The sequence below is a fragment of the Plecotus auritus genome (assembly GCF_963455305.1).
Source record: "Plecotus auritus genome assembly, chromosome: 9".
In the NCBI taxonomy this organism is placed as follows: Eukaryota; Metazoa; Chordata; class Mammalia; order Chiroptera; family Vespertilionidae; genus Plecotus; species Plecotus auritus.
Window position 1 is genome coordinate 99,523,451 of NC_137783.1, and position 23,099 is coordinate 99,546,549.

A 23,099-nucleotide genomic window follows, 5' to 3' on the forward strand; every position below is an offset into this window, starting at 1 on the left:
TGCCGGGCACTCGCACCTGCTCCCGGCACCAGCCCCACTAGCACCTGCTGCCAGTACCGGAGCTACCGCTTGCACCCGCTGTTGGCACCTGGCGCCAACCCTGATCACTTGGCGCTGTCAGCGGGTGCGAGTGGCAGCTGCCGGCCCCCATCACCCCTCAGGGCTTCTACACCTTCCCCTGATCCTGGGTGGCAATCAGGGCCGCCAGCTGCCTCTTGCACCTACTGCCGGCGCCAGCCCCGCTCGCACCTGCAGCCGGCACCTGGCGCCAGTCCAGATCACTCCTGATGGCTTCTCCACCTCTCCCTGCTCCTGAGGGGCAATCAGGGCAGCAGCCGCCGCTCGCACCCGCTGCTGGCGCTGGCCCCAATTGCTCCGCGCTGTCAGCAGGTGCAAGTGGGGCCGGTGCTGTCAGTGCTTGGGAGTGGTGGCGGCATGAGCGGGGCTGCTGACCGACAGGGGACTGGACGAGGCGGGGCTGTGGTGGGAGGGACCTGTCAGGGGCGCAGAGGATTGGCCAAGACCCACCCCTGTGCCCACCACAGCCTCGCAGCCCACAGTTCCTTTCAAGGTGCATGAATTCATGCATTGGGCCCCTAATAGTTAATAACACAGTATTTGGTGTCAGGTGGTCCTGGGTCTGAGTCCAGACTGGTACTCATTAGCTGTGTAACCTTGAGCAAGGTACTAAATCTCTTTAAGTTTCCTTGACCAGAGAATGGGGATAATAGTAGTACCATTGTGAGCGCTATTGTCCTAGCATTTGAGATAAAGCATTTCAAGTGCTCGGCACAATGCTCACCACTGTGCACATGCTCAAGCAGTGTCAGCTGCTGTTAATTTTAATATCTCTAGTGAATTGTTTTGTAGCATGGTGTATTTTTAAAAAACTCACTTTCTAAGTGAACATAAAAATATTGTGTTCAACATTTTAAAAAGCCTCCTCTTTGGCTATTGTGTTTTAACTAACATTTAAAGATTCATGAGGAAATAGTGGAATGGCAGAACATTGAAAACACCCATAAGCAGATTTTATAATGTGCAATAAAAGTATTTGTTTTACTTCCCAAAAACATGATTTCATTATTGACTTGCAGGATGACTTTGAGTAAGTCCATTTAATCTTTTTAGCTTTCTTTTTTCCTTTTTGCTTCTTCTGCAAAATAGTAGACTACATGGTTTCTAAAGACCCTACCAATTCTAAAATAAACATAGATTTATTTTATACTCTAATTACATATTACTTGCATAGCTATAAGAACAAGTCAGATCCCAATTATTTCTAAAGAAGCTCTAGAACACTTCATGATTATCAAGGGTTATTACCAAGAATGTGACTACCATCCCATATGATGTTGCACTTATTTATCAGATGGTATAGCTCACTTGCAACATCTGGAAGGATAGTCACAGGTGACAAGCAGAAAACTGGAGCCAGAATTGAGTCCCCTTGCACTTGCAGTTCCTTGGGGGAAAGTGACTTTTCTTCTTCTTTTTTTTTTTTTTTTAACTTTCTCATCTGTTAATTTGTATTTTCAGGGTTTTTGGTGATAAGTTGAATTTGACAAAGTACTGGGAATAGGTTAATAAGGATCATCTTTATGAGCAAACCCTTCAGATTTGCCCCAGCTTGCCCTCCCAGCCCCCACTACTTTGCTTTCTGGTTGTACTCGAATACAACCAGGCCGATCTTGGCTGTTTCCTTAGATCCTGTGTGTTTACTGCTTCATGTTTTACTAATGCTGCTCTCCATTTGGAAACACCTTGCTCTTTGTCTCTGAATTCGCCTCCCTTTCCCACCACCACCATTTGTGTGTCCACATCGCCCCCATCCTTCAAGGCTTAGTGCAAATGTCACCTCTCCACAAAGTGTGGGTAATCTTTCTCCTTGGGTGCAGTGAGGATCTCCCCGAGCTGAACTCCCAGAACACTTTAGATATACACTTCTCAGTCCCTGGCAGGCAGAATAGTGCAGTGGCGAGGCACACAATGTCTGCAGTTGTATCACTGGAGTTCAAATCCCTATTAGTTCCTTACTGGTGATCTTGGGCAAGTTATAAACCTCTCCATGCCTCAGTTTCCTTATCTGTAAAACGGAGCTACTGGTAGTATGTACCTCATATGCTTTTTGTTAGATTTAAATGAGCCAATACATTTAAAGCATTTAGAATAGTGCCTTGGCCATAGTGAGTATTTAATAAGTGCTAGCTATCATTATTACTTCTCTTCTTCTACCTTACGTTAAGGTATAATACCCCTGTCTTATGTTTCCTCCTAGACTCTATATTCCTTGAGAGCAAAAGGATTTGTGCTTGTTCATTTTTTTTTTTTTTGTAGCTCCCATTGTTCATAGAACTTAGCACACAAAACTAGGTATCTGACAGAATTTTGGAAAACAAGCCTAAGTCCTTCCTCCTTTTTCATCTCTAATATTCACAAGATGACTTTAATCATAAAAAAAGAGATTGCATGAATTAAAGAAGCTTATGGTAATTAAATGCCAAGTTGGACATTAGACTAAACATTCTGTAGTCAGTTGCATGCTAATGCATGGGGCTTTTTAAAGAACATTCCATGTGGTGTACAGCTATTTGACCCAGGGCCCCAGTCCCTAGTCCTGGCCCCATTCCACGTCTCCAAGCAGCCAGATTCTATCACCTTTGTTTCCCATGCTGTGGGTCAGCCTGGCTCCAGCTGGCCATGCACGGCAATGACCAAGGCCTCCGTAGAGTGCAGTTCACTCTGCAGGGAGCAGCCTCACCCACGACCCAGGGACAAATTGGTGAACAAATATGTACCAAAGGAAAACGTTATGGATTATTTCTGCAGGACAAAGCTCAGTTGCAAACAGAATTTCAGGTCAGATTCAGATCTTTTTCGGAGATATTTTCCACAGATATTTCTCATGTCTTTACAGAGACATTTTTGGTCTGTGTTCATGGATTTGTGCTGAGCAGCAGTTTACCCATCACTGTGATTCATTTATTTGTTTTCTATACACTATTTGACTTTTCTCATATTTGGCTTTGGCTGAGAACTCTCAGCATATGTTTTGCATGGCTAGTCAGTCAGACTTTTTAGTATTTTTGGATCTTAATACAAAAAAAAAAAAAAAAAAAAAAAAGAAAAGAAAAGAAAAGTTCATATCACAGTCCAGGATTTTTCTACTAATAAACCAGGGACCACTCTTTTCTTTTTAGTGAGCATTAATTTCAATTTAGGTCTTCTCTTCTGTGAAATTTCACAGCATTAACGTTAAAACATAATTGAGGTCAAGTATAATATCAGCTCCTGGTGTGTCATTAATAGCTCCTAGTTCATGAATAAGAACCATGCAAAGTAGCACAGGCCCACAGAAATGGGCCTAGAGAAAGTAGGGCAGACAGGGCTCAAAGAATTTAAGGTATGAGATATTGTCTTCTCCCTGTCTCCAGAGCAGCATTTCTCTTTTCTCAACGAACCTTAGACCAGGCAAAGTAGGGACTGTCCTATAGCAGAGAGGCATGCAGGTTCTTCAGCATCTTCCTACACTTGCCATTTCTACCTTTAGAGTGTCATTCTATTGGCGGAAGTTTGTTCCAGAGATTTCAGTCCATTACTTTAGTTATTAATTTATTCAGATGTTTATTATTGCCACTATGTGGAGGAACTAGGGAGAGAAAAACTGAGTAGGATACAGAACTTTTTGTGTGGAGAGAAGACCACAATAGGGAGGTGGTTAAAACTCTGTGTGTTTCATAGAGCTTTACCTATGGGGCTGCCAAAGAGGTAGAGCGGTGGCTCCAAAGAACGGGATGCCACTAAAAACTACGAGTGGAGGAATGATGAAGTTATGCACCTTACAGAACAAATAAGATGAAAGAAATGTTGAGAGCAGACACCTCTGACAGGGTAATGCTTTAAGCTGGCCAGTAGTTCTGAACAAAGTAATGTAGTTGTGAACAATGTAAACCTATCTAAAAGCTGGGCGGAATTTAATGTACAAGCTAAGACTTGATAGGTAAGTGAGTGAGAGTGGACAGAAACTGGAAACCTGAGCCATTGCCTAGGAGGGGCTGAAGTCAGCTCTTGTTTGTAGGAGGAACAACTTAGGGCATTGAGGCCAGGAGTTGAAATGCCCTGAGACAGGCAACACTTAAAGAGGAGGTCAGAAAATGTCAAGCAAACTTTGCTTATTTGGTAATTTGGGGGAAAGTGGGCAATGGCTTAGTCTTGTATAGTGAGATGCCAGAGGGAAGCCATACATTAAATCTGAGTTAATGTGGTTAATGTAATTAAAATAGGCACAGCAAGTGTTTGGCTTCAGGACTAGGAAGACTGCTATATTCTCAAATTCTAATCACTCTCACCATTGCACTGGAACCCTAAACAGCATCTGCTCTTCCTTCTACTTACAGTACCTTTTCACCCTCTTCTTTGCCCTTCAGGGCTTGACACAAGTGTCCCCTCCTTCCATGATTGCTCCGACTGTTGCACATGCCTGCTTCAGCTCCCATAGTAATGAGCACACACTTCTCACTGGATTAGCACTCATCTTGGATGGTCTGTCTGTTTTTCTGTCTCCCTCTCCATCAGCGGCCGTGAGCTCTCTGATGGCAGAGATTGCCTTTCCTCTCCAGGACTTAGCCAGACTAGAACATAGTAGCTGCCAATGCATTTCTGTGGATAGATGGATGGATGGATGGTTCTGTAGTTCTGTGGATGGACGGGATAATTGACCAAATGGATGAATGACTGGTGCATATCAGTAAGGATTTGCATTCTCCTTAGGAGTGCAGACCTCACGGAGTGGATGCTCAGAAAAATGCTTAATGCTGTGGTAAATCATGGATAAAAATCAGGTGCCTCACTCCAGTTCAAACCTAGTTGCAATTTTGTGTGCTTTATTTTCCTGTCCACATGAGCACTGTAATTTTAGGTCAAGGTTTGCTTAGTAGGCAGGTTTCAAAGATGTGAAAGGAGGAGCAATCAAATTGAAAAAGCTCAAACCAGGAGCCAGGAGGTCTAGCATCTCTTCCTGGACCCCCACCAACTTCCTGATTATGTAACCCAGATGAGCTTCTTATCTCCATATGCTTCCAGTCTCTGGCCTCCAGTCTTTCTCCTTTGCATCCATCCTCCACCCAATCACCTTTCCTGAAAACAAATTAAATCATTTTGTTTTTTGTTTGTTTTAAAACCCCTCTGTTACCTCCAGAGCAAAGTTCCAACTCCTTAGCAAACAAGCAAGGACTTTTTAGTATCTCTCAAGGCTGATGGCCTTTTACCATGTCCCTTATATCCAGTTACTCCATGGTTCCAATTCCCCTAACCAAGCCCTTTCATGCCTCCGTGTTTTTTCCACACACTGTCTCCATCATCAGCAGTGACCTTCCACCCCCGTTTCACCTACTAAGCTTCTTTCTGTCTGTTCATCTTTTAAGACTCATTCAATGGAACTCAAGAGTTGCTTCCTCAGCAAGGCCTATTCTAAATCATCAGAGAATGTAAACACCTCCTCCAGTCTGCTCCCATAGCATTTTAACTTGTTCATCTCAGACCGCTTATAATCTGATAGAAATTATTTGCTTACTCATCCATCTCAGTTGCAAAACTCTGAGTTCCTCTAGGTCAGGGGCCATTGTTCTTATATCTCCTCCTAGTTGCTTTGGAGGTTCTCTAATATGTGCCAGTTGAAAAAAAATCAAAGGAGTTAAATAGAATTTTACATCTGCCATCTCCCTAACTGTGCCTGTCATTCACCTCTCCTCCATCTCCCCATGAGAAAGATTGGTTTTTGAGCACTGATCAGGTACCAGGCATTATTTTATACTCTTTTACACGATAACTTTATTAATTTTCATCTCAGCCCTACAAAGCAGGTATTACTATTACTTTACAGAAGAAGAAATTGAAGCCCAAAGAGGATAAGTATCTTTCCTAAGCATAGTTAGTAGGTGGTGGAGCTAGGATTTAAACCGAAGCCTCTCAAACGTCAAAGCCCATGGCCTTTTCCCAACATCACCTGCTTCCTCAAAGGCCTGACCTGGTAGGTTCTCTTTTGGTTGTTTAATTATTCTGAGCTGCATCGAATAGGACCACAAGAGTCAGGCTCACTCCGATTTGCAGCTGGGGCCAGCCATCTCCACAGCCATCCGTGAAACTCCAGACAGCTACATCTACAAGCTGGCGCACATGGAGACAAAGCCCAGCTCCGCTTCCTGGCGGGAAGCTGTCTTCTAGCACACGGAACTGGCAGTCCATTTCCTGGGATCAGATGGAGCCCTCGGCACAGCGGCTCTCACAGTTCATTGGTTTGTCCCTGATGTTCAGCCCAGAAACTGTCTGCTCCCTGGGTCCCTGGAGAATGAGAAATTATTGGCTTCTGGGATGTTTTTCTGGTCAGTGAGCCCTCAAGGGGAAAGGTCGGTTGCATGGAAGTGAACAGGCCAAGTTTATCCAAACTTTATCAGGGCTGCCAGGCGTCAGGCGGCCCTGAGCCGCATTCCATCAGGACCCACAGAACAGCTGGGGCTTCTTCTCCTCAGCAGGATACCTGCCCTCCAAAGATGGGGGTCTTCCTGCCCCACTGTGCAGCTGACATAAAGCAGAAATCCCACTGCGAGCTCCCTTCAGGCTGGAGACTGCACAGAGCCCTCAGAAATTTCATCTTCTCCCTCTGCTCTCCACGGCCACTGCTAAGCCGTCAGTTTATGGGGAGAAGCAGGGCTCATAAGAGGATGTGTGCTCCTGTCCTGAAAATGTCCCATAGGAAGAGAAGAGAGAGCCAGAGCAGAGAAGAGTATTTACGTGCTTGTAAATACCCATTACAGCCATTTCACATACATAATCACATGCCATCATCGATGTAATCATTTTTTTCCCCATTTTAAAGAGGTGCAAACTGAAACTGACTCTAAGCACAATAGCATATTTCCTTTAATTGATAAAAGGGATGTTGTGAAACTTTTGACCTTGGGCCAGAGAATTAGTGACTGGAACTCAGCATGAGGGTGAGGTGGGATATAACCAGACAGGTAGAATCCTTGCATTAGTCACGCCTTCTCACTGTCTGAGACTGTGTTATCTTGCCCTGTGCACCACTGCTGGAATCAGGAATTCTGTCTGGACTCCAAATCCAGCTGATTGGTACTGGGAAGAAGAAGTGGTTTGAGTTTTTTAAAAAGAGCCTTGAACTAGGAGTTTGAATACATTTGCTTGAGTCCCAGCTCTATCACTTAACATAGGTGAGATCTTTACTTGGTTTTCTCATCTGTGAAGTGGGAATAAAAATAACTGATTTCCTATCTTAGGATTTTTATGAGGATTGAATGACATATTGAATGTGGGCTACAGACCTGGCCTATTTATAAATGAGCTACGTTCTTGTCCCTTTCTATGGAGCTCCATCATCATTGGGCAGCACCCCATCTCCAGATTAAATTTTCTCCTAGTGCAGTGGTCAGCAAACTGCGGCTCGCAAGCCGCGGTTTGCCGCTCTGTTGACTAACGAGTTTGCCGACCACTGTCCTAGCCCATTCTGCCCTCCCACCACCCAAGCTAAATGAAGAGCAGTTTGGTATAGAGAAAGGAGCATAGTCTAGGATATGGATTACTTGGGTTTGAGTCCTGACTTTATTAATTCCTGGCTATGAGATATTTAAGCAAGTCACCAAGCCTCAGTTTCCTCACCTGTTGAATGGGAATGATATTAGTACTTACAGTCTAGTGTTCCCATGAAGCCTATATGAGAGAATGAATGCACCAATGCTTTGCCAGCTCTAATGTGTGCACAAATGCAAGTTATCCATCTAACAAAGTTTTTTGACCATCTACTATGGGCCAGGCATGTTCCAGTTAAGGTTGCAAAGACAATAAGACAAGATCTCCATTAATCTCACAGTCTGAGGAAGAGACAGAGATGTAAAGGATAATTACAGCCAAAACCGGTTTGGCTCAGTGGATAGAGCGTCAGCCTGCGGACTGAAGGGTCCCAGGTTCGATTCCGGTCAAGGGCATGTAGCTTGGTTGCGGGCACATCCCCAGTGGGAGGTGTGCAGGAGGCAGCTGATCGATGTTTCTCTCTCATCGATGTTTCTGACTATCACTCTTCCTTCCTCTCTGTAAAAATCAATAAAATATATATATATTTTTTAAAAAGGATAATTACAACACAGTGTGGTAAGTGCCATGACAGGAGAAGCAGAATGCTTGAAGCACAGAGGAGGGGCACTGTATTAGTTATCTAGCGCTGTAAGACAAATATCCCAAAATTTTGTAGCTTAAAACATTTATTGTCTCACAAATGAACTGAGTCGGGAATTTGGGAATGGCTTAGCCAGGTAGTTCTGTTTCAGGCCCTTTCATGGGGTCAAGCTATTGGCCAGGGCTGTAGTCTCTGAAGACTTGACTGGGGCTGGAGAATCCACTTCCAAGTGAAGACTTGACTGGGGCTGGAGAATCCACTTCCAAGTCTGCTGGTTATGACTTTCCCCAAAGCAAGTCATCTCAGAGAGAAAGAATGCATGTGAGAGAGCACCCAAGATTATAACCCAACCTTAGAAGTGCTATGATAAGTACATGATTGGCTAAGCACTATGCTGCACACCTGAAACTAATACAAAGTAATATCGAACTTAAACTGTAATTGAAAAATAAAATTAAAATAAAGAAAAGAAGTGCCATGACATCACTTTTGCATTTTCTGTTGGCCACAAAGACCACCATGGTACAGTGAAGGAGGGAAATATAGGAGATTGTGAATTGCAGGAGCTGGGGATCATTGGGTGCCCCTTGGATGCTCCCTACCACAGGCAGTCAGCACATGGGAAGAAACAAGGAGCCAGGAAAATTTTTGGAAGCTTAAGCTCAGGTGCATTTTTACTGCTTCTTGTAGTTTCTGCTGGATGCTGGACTAGAGGAGGCAAGTTTCTATTCAGATTTTTCTTCTATTAAATGGAAATTATCTCTATATATAAAACTCTAATATGCAAAAAGACCAAACGGAACTACTGAACAGTCAGTTGCTATGACATGTGCTGACCATTAGGGCAGGCACGCAGAACATGGTGGGTGTCACCAGCAGGTGGCAGAGCGTGGAACATGGCGGGCATCAGGCAGACCAAGGCAGGGTGCTGGTCACTGTCATCGGGGCAAGCCTCTGGTGGTTACTGAAAATTCTTTGCTCCCGTGCACAGCAGTCCCACCAGCACTCACATCTGCTGCCAGTGCCAGAGCCGCCACTTGTACCTGTTGCCGGCACCCGGTGCTGGCCCCAATCGCTTGGCACCATCAGCGGGTCCGGCTTCTCCACCTCCCCCTGCTCCTGAGGGGCGATCAGGGCATCAGCCGCTGCTCACACCCCCTGACAGCATCGGCCCCAATTGCTCCGCCTGGTCAGCATGTGGGAGCGGCGGTGATGGGAGCGGGGCTGCCGGCAGACAGGGGACCAGGTGCCACAGTGGGAGGGGCTGGGTGGGGATGCAGAGGATGGGCTGAGACCCTCCCCTGTGCCTACCGAAGCCTCACGCCTTACAGTTTCTTTCAAGATGCATGAATTCGTGCACTGGGCCCCTAGTATTGTAGATAATATAGAGCAAGAAATGATAATTACTTGCTGGTGGGAGCATCTTCTATCTGAGTCTCCAAGCAACTGCACGCAGGAGAGGTCAGACCCTGGTATGACCCTTCAAGTCCACAGTGCACCTGGAGCTGACCACCAATAGTCACTGCCTATCCCTATTATCAGTGCACCTCACAGTGTACCACAGGCATGTGCTTACATGTCTGACATCTCTGTAGACTGCCCTGAGCAGGCAGGGAAAATGTCTGCCTGGTACTTGGCTATGTCCAGCTTCTAGCATGGTGCCTGGCACTGTGCCCAACTGTTTGATAAAATTCATGGATACTTAATATATATAAGATGTACTGTAAATGTCATAGGGTCAATGCAAGTAAATAATTATCACAACTGCCCAGCCAGCATGACTCAGCGGTTGAGCATCAACCTATGAACCAGGAGGTCATGGTTCGATTCCCGGTCAAGGTACATGCCAAGGTAGTGGGCTCGATCTCCAATGTGGGGCCTGCAGGAGGGAGCTGATCAATGAGTCTCTCTTATCATTGATGTTTTTATCTCTCTATCCCTCTTCCTTCCTCTCTGAAATCAGTAAAAATATATTTTAAAAAATAATTATCACAACCTTTAAAGAGCTGTGCTGGGTGTTTTCTGAGTGTCCAGCCCTATACTGCACATTTTACATGTATTATTTTATATTAGAGGCCTGGTACACGAAATTCATGCACTGGGGTGGGGGTGTGTGTCTCTCAGCCCAGCCTGCACCCTCTCCAATCTGGGACCCCTCGGGGGGGTGTCCGACTGCCAGTTTAGGCCTGATCCAACCGGCAGTCAGACATCCCTCTCATAATCCAGGACTGCTGGCTCCTAACCGCTTGCCTGCCTGCCTGCCTGATTGCCCCTAACTGCTTCTGCCTGCCAGCCTGATCACCCCCTAACCGCTCCCCTGCCGGCCCGATCGCCCCCAACTGCCCTCCCCTGCTGGCCCAATCGCCCCCAACTGCCCTCCCCTACTGGCCAGATCGCCCCAACTGCCCTCCCCTGCTGGCCAGATTGCCCCAACTGCCCTCCCCTGCTGGCCTGGTTGTCCCTAATTGCCCTCCCCTGCAGGCCCAGTACTCCCCAACTGCCCTCCCCTGCTGGCTCGATCGCCCCCAACTGCCCTCCCCTGCTGGCTCGATTGCCTCCAACTGCCCTCACCTGCCAGCCTGATCACCCCCAACTGCCCTCCCCTGCTGGTCCTGCCCTCCCCTGCCTGCCTGGTCTCCCCCAACTGCCCTCCCCTGCTGGCCTGTTCACCCCCAACTGCCCTCCCCTGCTGGCCTGATCACCCACAACTGCCCTCTCCTGCCGGCCATCTTGTGGTGGCCATCTTGTGACAATGTGGGGGCAGCCATCTTGTGATGACATGGGGTGGCCATCTTGTGATGACGCAAGGGCGAGACGCCACCTGGGCTTTTATTAGTACAGATATACTCATAACAATCACATAGTAGGTATTATTATCCACATTTAACAGATGAGGAAATTAAGGTCACACAGTTAGAAAATGGCAGAGCCTGGATTTGACACCATGTCTGACAGACTCCAAAGCCTGTGCCACAAATCATATCACATCTGATAGCAGTTCTTCTCAAACAAACCAAAAATTGCGGATCTGAAGGATTTTTGGTGATTAACCAGATAAAAGAAAACAGACATCTTTAAGGAACAGTTTAATTAATATCTAAAAATCAGCTGTCTCCCCTTTACACACACACACACACACACGCACACACACACACACACACACACACACTTTATTTTTCCAGGAAGCTCAGCTTAAATCCTACCTCTTCCAGGAAGCTTTCTTGGTTCAGTGATGCTTGTTTCCCTTAAACTCCTGGGGTACTTGTGATAGTGCTGATTATCTGATACTATATGTAGTCTTTTTGTTTTTTGTTAATCCTCATCTGAGGATATTTTTTTAAAAAATAGATTTTTATTTATTTCAGAGAGGGAGAGGGAGAGAGAAAGATAGAAATATCAATGATGAGAGAGAATCATTGATCGGCTGCCTCCTATAGGCCCCCTACTGGGGATCAAGCCCACTAACCAGACATATGCCTTGACTGGGAATCAAACCATGACCTTCTGGTTCATAGGTCTATGCTCAACCACTGAGGCACACCAACCAGCCAGGCCCCAAGGATATTTTTTTCATTGATTTTTAGAGAGAGTGGAAGGGAGGGAGAGAGAGAGAGAAACACTGATGTGAGAGAGACACATCAATTGGTTGTCTTTTGTATATGCCCCAAACTGGGCCGGGGATTGAACCTGCAACCCAGGTGTGTGCCCTTAACCGGGAATCAAACCCACGACCCTTTGGTGTACATGGACTAACGCTCTATCCACTGAGCCACACCAGCCAGGGCCCATTTGCAGACTTGATTTGCAGTTTATCTTTTTTATAACTCAGGTTCATGGTGTCCTCTATACACGAGGGAGCTGGACTACTTCTTAAAGGCCCTTGCTGGCTTATACATTGTAGGAGGCATTTCCTGACTCCCCACCAACCAATCACCTCCTTGCAAGCAGAGCCCTGTGGTTGCAGGTGAAAGGCCCTCACTGATAGCAGCCCTTTTACCTGATTGTGTTGGAAGAGCCTCTTTCTATGGTCTCCTGACTGCGCTGAGAGTACTCGGGAACTCCTTACCGTGTCCCAGCACCTATCGCAGACCTGGAACACACTAGGCTCTCTGGAAATGTTTCCTGGATAAATATATGAGTGAGCAAATAAGTGAGGTAGTGGTGATGACTGTAACCTTAATTAGGACCTTTAATATTATTGGCGTTATTAAATCGGCAGGAGTAATTTCTTTTACTTGTTTGGTGCTTTGACCTTCCCCAGGCAGCATCTCCTTCAGGCCCTTTCCTTCTCCCAAGGCTTTGTGTCCACAGTCCCAGATGGAATATGTGGAAGCAGAGTGGACAGAACTGTAGACACATGGACAAACTTGGACTCTGCTTCTTTCAGACTGTCTGCCGATTCATCACCCTTCTGTTTGGACATATTACCACATCCTTTATTGCAAGTTCTTTTCATAACATGAGGCAATGCCCCTGCGTACAGCTTTATCTGCACTGTTTGCATATATGATTGGTTTGCTCTTGGATGCCATCACCCACGTCTGGCAGTGGGAAGGGGGTTCGGACTTCATCTCAGCAGTAGCCTTTCCCCCACCTGGGTCTCACTCTCAAATGGGAGCTCTTTAAAAAGCCTCCTACAGCACCTGCTCTCTCCCAGAGGGAGACAGGATAATAGGAGCCACCTACTCATTTCCATAGATGCCTCTGATAGGGCCTTTGCCTGTTTAACTTTTTTCCTACTTTCTGCCTTACTGCTGGGAAGGAATACAGTGCAGTGAAAGAGAGCATAGGTTTTGCAGTGAGAGCTGGATTTTCATCCTGGTTCTACCTCTTTATTAGCTATGCCTCTTGGGCAAATTCCTTAAATTCATTAAGCCTTACCTTTCTCATTTGTAAACTAGGAAAAATAATATTGTTTACTTCACAGGGTTGTTGTGAGGATTAAGTTAATACTATAAAGGATTTAGAACAGAGCCTGCAAATAATATGCCCTCAATAAATGTCAGCTATCACAGTTAGCTATTATCTGTGTCTCCACTGCTCACACAGAGGACAGAGTTGGGTAGTAGAGGCTACAGGAGGGTTTCCATCACCACCGTCTACATTTTGATGAGAAAAGAAATTCAGATTTCTTCTTCTTCGTTTTAAAATATATTTTTATTGATTTCAGAGAGGAAGGGAGAGGGGGAGAGAGAGAGAAACATCAGTGACAAAAATCATTGATCTGCTGTCTCCTGCACTCTCTCTACTGGGAATCAAGCCCACAATCTGGACATGTGCCCTGACTGAGAATTGAACCATGATCTCCTGGTTCATAGGTCAGTGCTCACCCATTGAGCCACACCTGCTGGGCAAGAAATTCAGATTTCTTGAATGCTGGCCTGAACGCTTTACTCACCTGAATTCACTTAATGTTTAGAAAAACCTCCAACTCGCAAGTAATGCTCAGGGGGTTAACAACTTACTCGATGTGAGGAGCAGGTCTTCTTGACACATGTTCTTTCCCTGTTCTCCAGCAGAACACTCTGGGCTCACAGGAGCCTTTCATTTTCTCTTTCTCAGTGATGGATCCATGCATTTACCTTGCACCCTTCCTCACACTTAGAATTAAAACTGCTGTGTACGTTTAGTTCTTACCTTTCTCCCACTTCCTTTACTGGCCCCAAGATGGTCTGAGAGTCCTGCTCCAACTTCTCTTTTCCACTCAGCTTGTTTTCCTGGCAAACTCTTTCCTGTTTCTCTGGGTCTGTCACCCGCTATCCTTTCTGTACACAGCAATTTCATTTCCATGGCCTCAGCTTGCTCTGTGCCTGGGACTGTCTGTGCTAGTCTCAGCAGGATTTGTATCAGCGGCTCAGGCAGGGCTGGCTCAGCTGCGCACAAGGTGGGAGGAGGCACAGTGGGGTGTGTGGTGGGTGCAGCTGACCAAGTTGGGGGTGAGGAGGCCCGTAGGGAAGCCGAGGGCTGATGGAGAGTCAGGAAAACAGCTACCCTCTCAGGCAAGGGCAGGCAGTGTGCTTGGGATGCTGCTGAAGCAACTGTGAAGTTCAGAGTACTGCATCAGGGCTCCCCATAGATCTCAGGGGGAGCAAAGTCTTGGACTTGGGGGAGTTTGAGTAAGACACACTGAATGCTAAGTTTTAAGCTGACATAATATCAAGAGGGGTTCAATTACAACAGGATCCAAAAACAGAGTGGGATTGGGGATTGTTAGGCCCAGTTTCAAATAGTCTATTTGTAATAATAAGCCATCAGAGTGCCCCAGAAATTCCATTATTTTGGCATCCGGTTTGGATGTCCCAGGCTGTCTCTCCTACTCAGAAGTTGCACCAAAAATCCTTTGGCAGATACTGAGTTCTGATTTTTAATTCTGAAAATGCAGGCATTGTACCTAAGCATAATCTAAAATATTAGGGGGAATGGTTATATGCTGTAATTATACCGCATTTTTCTGACTTTCTGGAATAAATCCTTTTGCCTACTATCTTATTTCTTTTTTTGAATTAAAAAAAATTTAACTATACAAGAAAGTAAGCATAAATAAGTGAATATATTCTTTGCAAAAATTTAAAAAACACACAGATAACTAGTAAAAAGTAAAAAACTTACTCAAATATCCCCATTTATTTCTGTAAGTTATTTATTTATCTAGTAAGTACTGTAAGTTTCTGCTGTAAGTCTTTTAATGCACTTGGGAAGATTCAGTAGCAGGCAAGGATAGGGGTTGGGGGGGAAGGAGGAATGGGCTGCCCTGGCAGGAAGTACTATTTTATCACTGACATTGTTTATTTTCACTGTTCATGGTGATAATAAGTAGCAGACCAAGAAGATTTTATTATTATTGTTTTCAAGTTATTGTTTAAAATTACCCTCTGTTGGTGAAGCCACTTATTGTCTACACCCAGAGCAGACAGCTCATGATAACCTTTGATACATACTTCCAATGGGCACTCCCACGGAGGTGAGCGTGCCATTCGCCCTGAAACCTTGGTAGTGCTGGATTTTATCAACTTTACCCATTTTTGGCAGCCGGAAGAATAAATAGAGAATGTCTTCATTTTGCTCGCTCATGTGAATGCTAGTTTGGCATTCACATGAGAGAACAGTACTTCTAGGCTCAAAATGAATTTCTTTCAAAATTTGAAGTTACTGCTTCACTGCTGCCCAGCACTCAAAGTTACCTTTCACAAGTCTGAAAGCCAATCTCATCTTTTTCCTTGTAGGTAAACTGTTTTTCTTCTCTGACTACTTTTAGGCTTTTCTCTGTGTCCTTTTGGCTCTGAAATATCCCTAGTGTGTGTCTAAATAAGGATCTTTTAAAATTTACGTTGCCTGACACTTGGTAGGTCCTGTGGAGTCTTGAGTTTTTCTTTGGGTTGGGGAAATTTTCTTTTATTATTTCTTAGTGGATCGCTTTTCCACAATTCTCAGTGCTCTCCTGGCACTTCTTCTGAATGAATGGAGACACTTTTGAATAAACCCTTTGTGTCTCTATATTATTATGCTTGGGTTGTCACAGCAAAATACCATAACCTGGTGGTTCAAACAACAGAAATTTATTTTCTCACAGTTTTGGAGATAAAATCAAAGTGCTGGCCAACTCAGTTTCTAGTGAGGGCTCTCTTCCTGGTTTACAGACAGCTGCCTTCTTGCTGTGTCCTCACAAGGAGGAGAGATATCTCTGGTGTGTCTTTCTCTTCTTATAAGGGCACCATCACTATTGAATTCAGGTTTCATCCTTATAGCCCCATTTAAGCTTTCTTTATCACCTTTTCAGAGGCCCTATCTTCAGAAACAGTTGCAATGAGCTTAGTTAGGGCTTCAACATATGGATTTGGGGTGGGGAGTGGGGACACAATCCAGTCTGCAGCAGTCTTAATTTTTCTCTCAATTCCTGATCTTTTCTGTATATTCAGGGAGATTTCCCCACACTTACTTCTGAATAACATCCCCAGTTTTTGTCATATTCATTCTATTATTCATCCCATCTATTGCTTTTTTTAGTTTTACTATCATAATTTTTAATTTCCTTTGTGTTTGTTGTTTTTCCTTTGTCATAACAGTTGTTCCTTTTTCACAGTAGCCTGCTACAATATTCTCAAGCAACTTTCTAAGGATGATGCTATTTAGAATTTTTAGCATGTTCTTTTATGTTCCTTTATCTGTCTTTTCTCTAGAATCAATTTTTAGTTTGTTCATCCTGGACCTTTTCTTTAGAGTTGTTGAATTCCCTCAAGTATCTTGATCCTTGGCTTTCCATTCACATCTATGTTTGAAGGATAGGTTCATTAGTAGCTATTTCATTTAAGTTTCATTTCAGTTTTGAGTGATCTATTTCCCTTACAGGCTCCTTTGGAACTCTGTGAGTGGGACATTGACTGCAGACTTCCCTGAAAGTAGCTTGGAGGAGGTAGAGAGCAGATTTGGGGATGGTTTTCCTCCCCACTCAGACCTTCACCCATCCCCAAAAGCCATAATAAGGAGACCTTTACTTCCATACAGCCATGGTTGACAGGTTACTTCCAGCTTGCTTTTCTCACAAGCCATTACATGCCAGCAGGTGCCCTCCCCAGACATAATTTCCTTCCTTAACTATCATAACTTCTGCCTCCTCTCTTGTTTGCCAGTGCTGATAAGTGTGTTTTATCCCACCCATTCCCTCCATTCCCTACAGTGCCATAAAGTGGAGGGAAGAAAGAGGTCTGTTGTTCAGCGTGTAGTTTAAAGATTAATAACCCGAAATAAGAGATCAACTGAAGGACTTGTATGCATGCATATAAGAGTAACCAACGGATGCAAAACATTGGGGGGTGAGGGCAGGTATGGGAGTGGGGTGGGGGGGGCAATGGTAAGATATGTACACATATAATACCTTAATAAAAATTTGAAAAAAAAAAAATAAAATAAAGATTAATAACCCTTGCCCTGGCCAGTGTGGCTCAGTGGGTTAGGCATAGTCCCATGAATAAAAAGTTTGCTGATTTGATTCCAGGTCAGTGTACATACCCAGAATGTGGGCTCCATCCCCAGTAGGGGGCGTGCAGGAGACAGCCAATTTATGTTTCACTCTCACATCGATGTTTCTCCCTCTCCCTCTCTCTCAAAAAAATGCAATTAAAAAAATCTTAAAGCCGAAACCGGTTTGGCTCAGTGGATAGAGCGTCGGCCTGCGGACTGAAGGGTCCCGGGTTCGATTCCGGTCAAGGGCAGGTACCTTGGTTGCGGGCACATCCCCAGTGGGAGGTGTGCAGGAGGCAGCTGATCGATGTTTCTCTCTCATCGATGTTTCTGGCTTTCTATCCCTCTCCTTTCCTCTCTGTAAAATATCAATAAAATATATTTTAAAAAAAAAATCTTAAAAATTAATAACCCTGATGACTGCTTCACAACCCCCTCCTATTTTTTCTATTTGCTTCCTCTGAGCTAGGAAATTCTCTGCTCCTACCCTTAAAGTAATTTTCTCTTAAGAGTGTTTGGAGTGTGTTAATACTCTGCTTTGAGTCCTCTATTAGGCATATCCCAGATGCTTTCTATCCATATTTTTATCATAACTTCTGCCTCCTCTTTTGTTTGCTGGTGCTGGTAAGAGCTTACTGATTTTTAAAGCTATCATTTTTGTCTTTAAAGGATTTATGGTAGAAGGGCAGGTATATGTTTGTACTTAGTTCTCCATCTTGATTTGCTTCCTCCTTGTCCATATTATCTCTCCTCTTGATAATGAAATTTCTGACAACAAAGTGCGCTGCTGGAATACAGCTTCTTTTTTAATTAAAATAATTTCATTTAATAACAAGTGTCAGACACTTACATATATTATTGATTTGAAGCCTCACAACAATGCTGTGACTGAGGCATCAAAATCCACATTCGGTCAATGAGGAAGCTAAAACTCAGGGAGATTAATTGAGTTAATTGATGTCATACAGAGAATAAGAAATAGACTTAAAGGCTAACTCCAAAGCCCACTTCATACTTCCATTTACTGTTCAAATGTTACTGTTATATTTGTTTATTTTTACTTCCTCCATTAATATATAAGTTTCTTGAAAGTAAGGGCACTAGCTGTAGTTTTTTTAATTTTTATTTTGAGGTCCCTGATAATTCTATCTAATAAAGAGGGAATATGCAAATTGACCATCATGCCATAACAAGATGGCTGCGCCCACAGCGGAGGCCGAGTTCCCGTAATGAGCCTTAACGAGCAATCAGCAGGGACCTGAGGCTGTGTGGCACTGGGCCAGGGCAGGGGACCTGAGGCTGTGCCCCCCACCTGATGGGGCTTGACAGGGAACCTCAGGCCGCGCCCCCCTCCCCGGTGCCAGGCCAGGGGACCTCAGGCCACACCCCCTGCCCTGGCGCCAGGCTGAGGAACCTCAGGCAGCACCCCCCACCCCACAGGGCTTGACAGGGGACCTCAGGCCACACACCCCCACCCCAGCGCCAGGCTGGGGGACCTCAGGCCGTGACCCCCGCCCAGCAGGGCTTGACGGGGGACCTCAGGCCTCACCCCTCACCCTGCCGTGGGCTGGGGGACCTGAGGCCGCACCCCCTACCTGGCAGGGCTTGACAGTGGACTTCAGACTGTGCCCCCTGCCCAGTGGGGCTTGATGGGGGACCTCAGGGTGCAACCCCTAACCCCGCCCTGGGCCGGGGGAACCTCAAGGCATGCCCCCAGGCCCGGGCCATGGGACCTCAGGCCGCACCCCCCACCACAGGCCAGGGGACCTCAGGCCATGCCCCCTGCCCCGGCGCCGGGCTGGGGTACCTGAGGGTGCGCCAGGGGACCTGAGGCTGTGCCCCCTGCCCAGCGGAGCTTGACAGGGGACCTGAGGCTGCATCCCCACCCAACAGGGCTTGACAGGGGCCCTGAGGCTGTGCCCCTTACCCAGCAGGACTTGATAGGGGACCTGAGGCTGCACCCCCCGCCTGGTGGGGCTTGACAGGGGTGGGGCCAGCTGGGTCTGGGTTTCGCGTGATTTCGAGGTGCATGCGGGTGGGCGGGGACTTGACTCTGGGTCCCATGGCGTGCCCCAGACTCTGACAGGAGGAAGATTTTCATATACACTTTACTAATTTTCTTTCATCTCTGACACTTCTATTATAGAGAAAAGGTAAATAGCAATATTAAAATATTTCCTCTAATTAATTCCCTTTTAATATGCACGCATTTCATGCACCAGGCCACTATGTTCTAGAAGCAGCAGTCTGTTTAAATTTTGTAAACCAACTAGGTAAAGAAGTTAATTACAATTACATTATTATCATGCGCATAATTATATATTAGAGTGGTACAAATGCTTTACTTGAAGTCTTTACATGTTTTATTATGTCCACTGAAATGTAAGATTGGGTTGCAAATCCAAATTAAAACTGGAGGAAAGGTCAAAGTTCAGCTTCTGGCTAGAGTTGTTATGGCAACTCTGAGCAATAAGTCCACCTAAACAGAAGGGAGAACAAGAGGAAATACCACTGATCTCTAATATTAGCTCTAGCTAATGTTTTTCTTTTTATTTCTTCCATGTTGCAATATGTTGAGACACTTAGAATTATAATTCTGTCATGTATTCCATTATATTCACTGTCAGCCTGCCCCAGGAAGAGGTAACTTTCTGGGAGACAGAATTACATTGACATTCCTAAGGATGGAATCACCTGAGTTCATTCATTTTTTTTTAAAAATATATTTTATTGATTTTTTTACAGAGAAGAAGGGAGAGGGATAGAGAGTCAGAAACATCGATGAGAGAGAAACATCGATCAGCTGCCTCCTGCACACCCCCTACTGGGGATGTGCCCGCAACCAAGGTACGTGCCCTTGACCGGAATCGAACCTGGGACCCTTCAGTCCGCAGGCTGACGCTCTATCCACTGAGCCAAACCGGTTAGGGCTGAGTTCATTCATTTTGAACTCATTTGTTTCATTCATTCAACAAATATTCATTGAGCACCTATGACATTGGCTGCATAATAAAACCAGCTGGGAATTTTTCCAAAATGCTATGACCAGATTTCACTCCTAGAGCAGTGGAGCCCAGGACCATGTATTTTTAAAGCTCCTCACCTCAAGCAATTATGATGCATATGAAGGTTGAAAAACCGGCCCATGATATATTGCAAACTGTGCTAACCACTGAGGATACAAATAAAAATAATAATTGCTAATATTTATTGAGTGGATATTACATGTCAAGCACTGTTCTATGTGCCTTATATGTATTAACCTATTTAATCCTCTCAACAACCCTAGAAGGTAGGTATTACTCCCATTTATAGATGAAGAAACTGAGGACCAGAGAGGATAAGCAATTTTGTCAAGGTTATATATACATTTAGGAACTGGTGGAGTCTGGCCACGAGTCCATGCTCACTGCTCTACAGCCTCTCAGTACCATCACAGTGTAGTAAATGATGAAAAGACAGAAAATATGTACAATAACACCTAAAGTGGGAGGTGGGGGAAGGAGGAAGGGGCAGGAGGGCTTCCTGTAGGAGGTGGTATCTCAATTCAGGTACCACCTCCTATAGGAAGAATGGGAACCAGAAAGAAAAAGTGGGGGAAGAGCTTTTCAGATTCCTGCCTTCTTTGTATTGCTAGACAACCTGCCTCCTCACCTCCCAGGAGTCCCTTCCCCCACTTCCCAAGTGAAAACATTGGAATGTCCACAATTATCATTAATACGCCTAACATTTCAACTGGGAAAACTGAGCTCATGCACAATTACTCATGCAATCTTTCCTTCTGACAATAGGTTCTTCTGTGTGCTTCTCACTCAAACATATAAAGCTCCACTTTGTTGTTTTCAAAAAAGCCTTTGTTGTAGGAACAATTCACAAACGTGTCAAACACACATTGGTTTCCCCACACCCCTCTCTTGCCCCCTCACCTGATCTAGAGGCTAGAAAACAACCCCCTGGCTTGCCAGGGACCTGTGTCTGCTTGCCAACTCTGCCCAGATGGAAGCTCACCCTGCATTTCACGTTGCTTCTCACCATGTAGGGCTCTAAATTTGAGTTTGAGGTTAACCTCCAGGAGCGTGTAGCCACACCTGCCACCTCTGCCTGGCCTCAGGGGCGAGAACAGACTTTCTGTTGAGGAAAGGGAAATGCTCTGATGCTGCTAATTAACTGTGAGAGGAAAGGAGGCCCTTTCCAGACCCCAAAAATACCAAGGAAGCACATTGTAACAGCAGCCATTGTACAGCCAGCCCCACCAGTCAGTCTGCCAAGGCTGGGGGTGGAGGAAAAAATAGCTCCTGCAACCGGCAGGTCACTGTATCCCAAGTGGGTATGTCAGGAGGCCAGGCCCTGAGTGAGTGTCAGCTGGGAGACAGGAGTCTCAAGAACATGGTTGGAGTCTGGCTACTCTTCCTGGTTGGCTTAGGCAAACCACAGGAAACTTCCTGAAGCTGGCATGCTTTTAGGCGACTTAAGAGCCTTTGCTAAAAAAGCCACAGGAGTGCAGATCTGTTGAGGTGTGAGGCGGAGATTGCCTCAGAGTCTGGGTAATCTCACCATAGCAGGTCCCTTGCCCATCCTGTGCTTATCAAACTTGGGGCTGATCCCCACATTAAGGATAGGACTATCTTAAATGTAGAGAAGTGTCACTGTCTGCCCTGCCCAATTCCTTTGGGCTTGGCTGCTACAGGCCTGAATAGAGTCTGCAGTGTCTGGGAGACTCAGGGTCCTGCGGTTGCTCTTGAGAGAAGAGTTGAGTTGCTACGAAAGTTGGATTTGGCCGCTGGCCGGGAATTGGAGGCTTTCCCAAACAGGAAAGCAGTAGGGCCATTTGGCTGGGACCTTAAGCTCAAGAGGCTTCAGAATTTGGCTGCGGATCAGTGTAGGGGAATGAGGTGGAACCTGGGGGTGGCCCCAAGGATTGAGGACCTTCGCATCTGAAAGCTGCCAGAGCCACACTGAGGTTCTTGGAGAGCTTGTTTATACAGTCTGCCTTATTTTACAGGGGCTGGGACAGATTCCCAAGACTTTAAATTGCCAAGACCAGGAAGTCGTGGTACTAGGATTTCATACCAGGCAAGTTTCCCAGTCTCTCACTCTAACATTTTTTTGCGTCTGGGCAGACAAGGGAAAATTCCTCCATTATTCTATCACGTGCTCACAATCCTTGGCAGCCAAGTGCGCAGTGGCACATTCTTCTTTCCTTCCCTGCCTGCTGATAGGGGTTCTCCTTAGAGATTCCTCAAGTGTCCGAGCCGAAAAGATTTTAGAAGCCATGCAGACCATTTCTTTGATTTGGCAGAAAAGGAAACAGAGAACCAGAGAGAAATGATCAGCACGAAGGCACACAGCTAGTTAATGAAACCAGGTCTTCTGACAACCAGTCCAGGGCTTTTTCCAGAATACCACGCCCTAGATGCCAAATAACATCTGTATTTCAGGAGCTCCTGCTGCCCATTCCATATTCTCACTTCCATGCCTAGGGCCTTGAACTCTACCTTATAATGTGGTAAAATGACTTTCTGAAAAGTTTCTACTATTTGGTATTTTGATGGAAAAACAACAACATTAGGTTAGAAAGAAAGAGGTTATCACAGCCAGAGGTTTCTAAAGGGAAATGCAGTTGGGCCAGAGGGGAAGAGCAAATTCCCCGACTGAGACCTGTTGCTCTAAGTTGTCCATGGACAGGCAGAATGGGTATCACCTGGGAGTCCCACCCAGACGTGCTGCATCAAAATCTGCATTTGCACAAGATCCCCAGATGACCCAAATACACACTAAAGTAGTCCTGTAAAAAGTCCTCCCCTCCAGTTCCTGTCCAAATGCCTAACTTTCTTCCTCCCCACTCTCTCCGTTCTTGCACTCCGTGGTCCACTCCTAAATGTGGCTCTGTTCATCTAGTCATACCTTTTCTTGAAATTTAAAGCCATGGAGTGGGGGTGGAGGTGTTATATTTTTA